Raw genomic sequence first — 6,417 nt, 5'->3', positions numbered from 1 at the left:
CACGTCTTCAAAGAATTCTAAGAGAACGGGTATGCTCGGAAGGTGGTAGAGCCCTTTGTGGTTGGACTCCTGCGGCACCACCGCCAAACCTATTTCTGCCTAATAACAGCAGAGTTAGGCGCTGCTATGTTCCGTTTTTAAGGGTGTGGTAAGGGAGACATACTTTTCTGAGGCATGCCAGTTTAGTCCTCAAGGGTAGCGGCGCATCTGTGGCCGACCTCAGGTAGGAATATCTCTATCTGGAATTGATTACAGATTTCCATGGGCGGCAGTAGCAACTCATGCTAATGCTCGTCTGCTACTCCTTTATTATAAAAAAAATGATTTTGCTCGGAATTTTCCATCACGCTTAAAGAAGAGAAAATTACTTAATATCTATTAAGCGCCTAAGAAAATCATAGTCGCGCCAAAGATTTAACCTTGGAACAGTGTAAGGGGACTCCAAACCACTATGACTGCCATTTAATAGATGTTATTGCGACAGTGAAAACATCACATGTATCTATTGCGCAAAGCAATAAATCGTGCTCACAATAAAAGCAAGCAAAACGCAATGGACAATGTGCGAAAACCACGCGAACATCACAAACAAATGTCTCTTTGACACCCTAAATATACCAACCCTATAACTAGGGTTGATAACTTTTACTAAAGATTTCGATTTCATATGCAAGCTATATCAATTTTGAACAATGCGACAGTTAATGCCGCTCAATAAATTATTAATTAATTTCAAAGATTATATCTGACGTATAAAAAAAATAATAGGTACCTGTGTATTTTAATATTCACATAATCATTCTATTTGAACACTTTATTCTCACATAGGTAGGTACGATACTCCTAAAGAACGAACGAATGTGTTTTTCATAAAGAATTTCTGCGATTTTATACTGATTGTTGTAAAATAGTATTGCGTAGTAATGCTTTGGTAAAGTGAAATCGACAACCCTACACTTGACCCTAGGGTACACTAAACTAGCACAATTAAACCTACGGACCTTCTGTAATGTTTGTTAACACTCACTATTTATTCGCGATAGAACAAGAGGAACATCTGGTTTGAAGTTAATATGTCGTTTTATTATATCATCAAATATAATTTATGAGGAAATTATTGCGTTGAAATGATATGAAACAGTTATTACTCCTTATAGGTAATAGGCAGATTATAAATTAAATATTTGTAGTAAAAATAATTATAGTTCAAAAAATTAAAAAACACGCTTTTATGATAAAATCAACTAAAAAGTAGAAAATAATTTTCAATCTAAGAATCAATTAAGGAACAGTAAATAGTATAATTGTGGAAAAAGTGTGGGGTGCTCCATTTATCAGGTTCGAAAAGCACCCCACACTTTTTCCACAATTATACTATTTACTGTTCCTTAATTGATTCTTAGATTGAAAATTATTTTCTACTTTTTAGTTGATTTTATCATAAAAGCGTGTTTTTTAGTTTTTTGAACTATAATTATTTATTAATTTTTAGTATTTCTCGTTATAGCGACCACCATTATTCATCGTTTGTAAAAAAATCAAGTGTCTATCTATTACGATTTAAGAGATAAAGCCCAACGACAGACGAACAGACCGCAGAGGGTTTCGTTTTAACCTTTGAGTACGGAATCCTAAAAACTATTCTACAAGAGGGCATTATAGATATGTTTCAGAACATTTGACTTATAGGGAAATAACATTATTATTTTCTAAACTAAAAATCACGATATAAAAGTTACGCCTATTGAAACTAAATAGCAATAATTATTTGCAATATAAAGTTGCGATGAACTTTGCTGAAGGTGTTTGAATAATCTCGCCTCGAAAATCGTTAATCCAGGGCTGCGTGCCTACATTTTTTTTCAATTTCAAAAAATAAAAATACTTTTATAACTAAATGAACGTTATGAGCAACTGATGCAACACACACTGATACATTCCATATAAGGTTGTCCTCGTTTGCTATTCTTCAACATAAATAAAAATATAGACGATCACATGACACCCAATATCCGTGTGTGAGGAAGTGTGAATTAGTGCGGTTTGATCCGAGCGTGGCCGACGCGTGTCTATTGTCTATGCTCCCAGTTGTGCTCATCCCTAGTCTGTCTAAATGACGTTTGTATGACATTTCAAGCGACAAACATTACGTTCTATTGTCTAATCATGATACCAAATATTTTTCTAGTGTTCTGTACACCCTACTAGTCTGCCAACGTGTAAGACATAATCTTACACATTATTAAAATAAGATGGTCATACTTAGTGCAACATAAAAAAGTGTAAATAAATGCAATTAAACAGATATTTTATGTCTTGGTATTAGGTTAGTTTGCGAATAATCTCAAAGGTACTCCAGTCTCCGACTCAAAATAAGTTGGAAAGTGAGAGTGAGTTATTCTGAAGTTACCAAAGTAGGTACCTACAGAAAAAAAAAAAACTTAAAATGAGTGACTTTAGACGTATAAAATATAGGCATCGTTTCCTCGTTTATATAAAAAAAATTGCGAATGTTTATTTTCATTTTAATTATAACAATTTTTTTAATAAATATCAAATAAATAACACAATAATAATACTGAACCGGTCCAAAAACGGTTTTAATTACTGAACATAACATTATTTTTAGCCATTAATTTCAGTTAAATAGTAATTAGGTTACTTTAATTTATAATTGGATATCTAATTAAGTGTACTCGCGTATTAAAGGTGTGGCAGTCTATTAGTAAAGTCGTACGAAGTAATAGTTAGAAATATAATTAATAGCAGATGTGATTTAACTATAGTCGTAAATATAACTATAAGGGTATCGCTCTATAAACATAATTATACTTACACATTTATTTTTATATTTCCGTAATTTTACCAATATATAAGATTGAAAGTCTAACTTGGTTCAATAATTTCCAAAATTTATAAATTATGTAAATCACAAACACTTCCATTTTTATTGGAAAATATAAGTTTGGTTACTTACCTTCTATTTTTCTTTATTTTCGTATTTTTTCCTATAGGATTGCTTGTCGGATCTTTTTTACATAAGAGTTGTTGGTGGATACATCTAAAATAATATAAGTTACATATACAATATTTTAACATTTAAGCAGTCGTTGTTTTTCTTCTTATAATAATTGTAATTATTTTTATAATAAAGGTGGTAAAACCCCTTATGATTCAACTCCGGCGGCATCACAGGCACACCTATTTCTGCCTATTAACAGTAGTGTCAAGCGCTGCTGTCTTCTGGTTTGAACGGTGTGGTAAGGGAGACATACTTTTCCGAGACGTTCCAGCTTAGACCTCAGGGGTAGCGGCGTATTAGTGACCGACCTTAGGAAGGTAACTAATCTTATCCGTGGTTGATTACATATGTCCATGGGCGGCAGTAATCACTTACCATCAGGTGGACTGTATTTATCCTGTTTATATCCAGATTTAATATTGTTCAATTCAGTTCAGAACACCACCCCATGTTACGAAGCTGCATCTTACCCCACATTATGATTTGATTTACCGGTATCTCGGGTTACATTGCCTCCCTTGATTACAGCTTACACCCTCATAAATAAACGTTTAATTAAAATAGATACATGGCAATTACGATCCGTGCTTGATTTTGTTTTAGGTTATATTTAAACTATGGATAAATTAATATTAGATACCAATTAAAATATGAAACTAAAATTACGTAAATAAGTGACAAATTGAAACAGAACTAATTTAGATAAATGAATCTTCGCTCAAAATAAAAAGAGTTTCAAGTTTTGAATCATGATTACTAATCTATGGATTATGGACACAACATTGAAAAAAATATGAAAATTTGGGTGTTCAATTGTTCAGCTAGCCATAAGAGAATGTCTTTTCAATTTCCTATTTTCATCAATTTATCTCAGTTTAACATATACATAACAAAGGAAAGATATAACTATGTTTGAACTTGGATTTCACATTGAGCCATTCATGCCAATTAACTATCACTATTTAGCAAATACACTCTCATTTACTGATACAAATAAAACTAAACAATTATCTCTGGAAAGAATAATTTAAGTTCGGTGACATCCGGGACGGTTTCGCGTGCACCCATTCGAACACAATTACATCTGTTATTTAAAGCTAAACTATCGCTCTTGTCACCCTCGGCGGGGTACATTTAACCCCCTCGATCATAAACGCACAATGACGCCTGGTCGAGGGTGGCCGAGAAACTGATTGCAGCCATTTAAGCGGCAGGCGCATAGTTTGAGAACTGTTTTTTTTTTCTTTTTCTTCCCTTGTAATTTAGTAAGCAATAAGGTAGTGCAACTCTTCGTAGTTTAGGAACTAGATGGGTTTCTTATTTATGAGGTATTTCGTGAATATAATAGTGTTAGTACTTACTCCGTTCCTCATTTTTAAAGAAAACTCATACCTATTTGCAAAGAAACACGAGAAAAACTCATCTTATCTATCTACTCATGATTTAAAATCGAAGTACCTATACCAACTATGATTCAATAAATACCTTTATTTACATCAGTAGCACCAACCTACATCACATTTTCATTACTTATGTAATAAAATGTTAAAGAAACTTTTTAAACAGCTCGATCATAATATTGAGACGGGCAGTTAGTGAAAATTTCGTAAATCAATCAAAGTTTCGAACAAAGATCATAATTCCTACGCAACGACTCTTCTGGAAAACTTAAATTACTCTTTTTCCGCATTACGAGTGCGAAAAATCTTCTTGACGGGCTGAGAAATTGATGGCGTCGAAAAAACTGGCAAGTCAAATCCCGCAACTTTTTACGTCAGCCGAGTTTCACTTAGAGAAGTTTCTACATCCATTTGGAAGTCGCTCCTATACGACAAGCTGACAAATTTTAATGAACCCCAGAGACCGTTAATGTCTGCGAGCTGCGTAATGGGAAAACTTTGGAGCCTCCGCCGACTGTAAGCTCGTTCGGGATTTTTGTCTTATGAGTAGGTATCTTCATTTGCACAATGTATTCGAGACATATTTGTCTAACTCAGAACAAAACAACTTAAAGCTTTGGATAACAGTAATAAAATTAACTTTCCGTATTGAATGCGGGAAATTAAACAATTTTATGTTTTATCGTCATTCCCAGGGGATGTAGAGTTAAACTCGAAATTCTATACCCTTGAGTACGCGACAATAAAAAGCGCAATCTTTTCGTCGTGTGTCGTTTAAACTCTTTCATCGAATTAACTCCGCGCGGTATACATTACATTATAAATTTCGACTATAGTCTGAATGACCGGCGAAAAAATGATTGGGGCCACATGATTGTGATTTAAACGGCTAACCCCCGTTTAGGGCGGCGTAGGCGTCATCCATCATACGCTTTACATATGTTTGAATAAAGCTCGTGGGAAAAGGATTTCCTCTCAGAAGTCAAAGCGACGTTCTGCAATAGAGTAGGGTGACCAAACTCGCTGGACTAGACGGATAAGCTAGTTGCTCGAAATTTAATGTTATGCAAATGCTTTCGTATGTAAAGAGAAAATCATTATCGGTAAAACATTGCATATATGTACATTTTATTTGTTTAATTAATTAGCAAATGTGCCAGCTGCTCTCCAATAAAAAAACACAATCGAATGTAATTAGTAATTACTCTTGAAAGATTTCTACTATTCGAAAATTCATTATAATTAATTTTTTTTATAAAATGATGAAATTCCATATTCCTGTAACATTTGTTTCAAAAAACTAATATTTAAAATGCGATTTCATATATGGGTATCTTGACAAGGTTCTTTCTATCTTACTTGTTACAATTTATTTAGGACATTGCATAAATTCATCATATATATTTCTTTTTATACATAATGAATTATATCCTAGAACGGACGAATTTTACTTAATCTATATCCACCGTCCCAACACTCCCAGCACAACATGGTGCGCCCACATACAAATAGCGGATTAGGGCAGTTAGCAAACAAGGCGTCGCTGGCGTGTGCCGTCGCCCTTACAGCTAATGCTGTATTAATGTCCATTAGAGCCGACCATTGTTCTCTAGAGTGACGATTTATTCAGATTTATTCGGCTAATGTGACTCTCTAAGCCGAAGATTTTCGCACGAGCCAATGCGAAGTCAAGTGTCCATTGTTATGGTCTTAACACGTTTTGGAATTTTATAACTATAAATTACCTCTGATTTTGAAAATTCATGTTTAGCATGGGGTCATTAGGATATATTATAACACTTTGTAACAAGCAAAATAAGTACCTACAACTGTAATAGGTATATTGCAGTTTAAAAATATTGTGAATTTTTTTTGCTTGAAATAAAATTAATAATGCAACATGCATTAACTAGGTAACCTAAGCGATTGTTGCGGCCATGGACATTTGCAATCAACCTCCAAAAGTATTTGTATCCTATCTGTGATCGGCTAAAG

The sequence above is a fragment of the Epargyreus clarus genome, unplaced genomic scaffold, assembly GCF_041222505.1.
Source record: "Epargyreus clarus isolate Ecla_fem2 unplaced genomic scaffold, WU_Ecla_fem_2.2 ptg000021l, whole genome shotgun sequence".
Taxonomy (NCBI): Eukaryota; Metazoa; Arthropoda; class Insecta; order Lepidoptera; family Hesperiidae; genus Epargyreus; species Epargyreus clarus.
Note: the sequence above shows the minus strand (reverse complement) of the source record.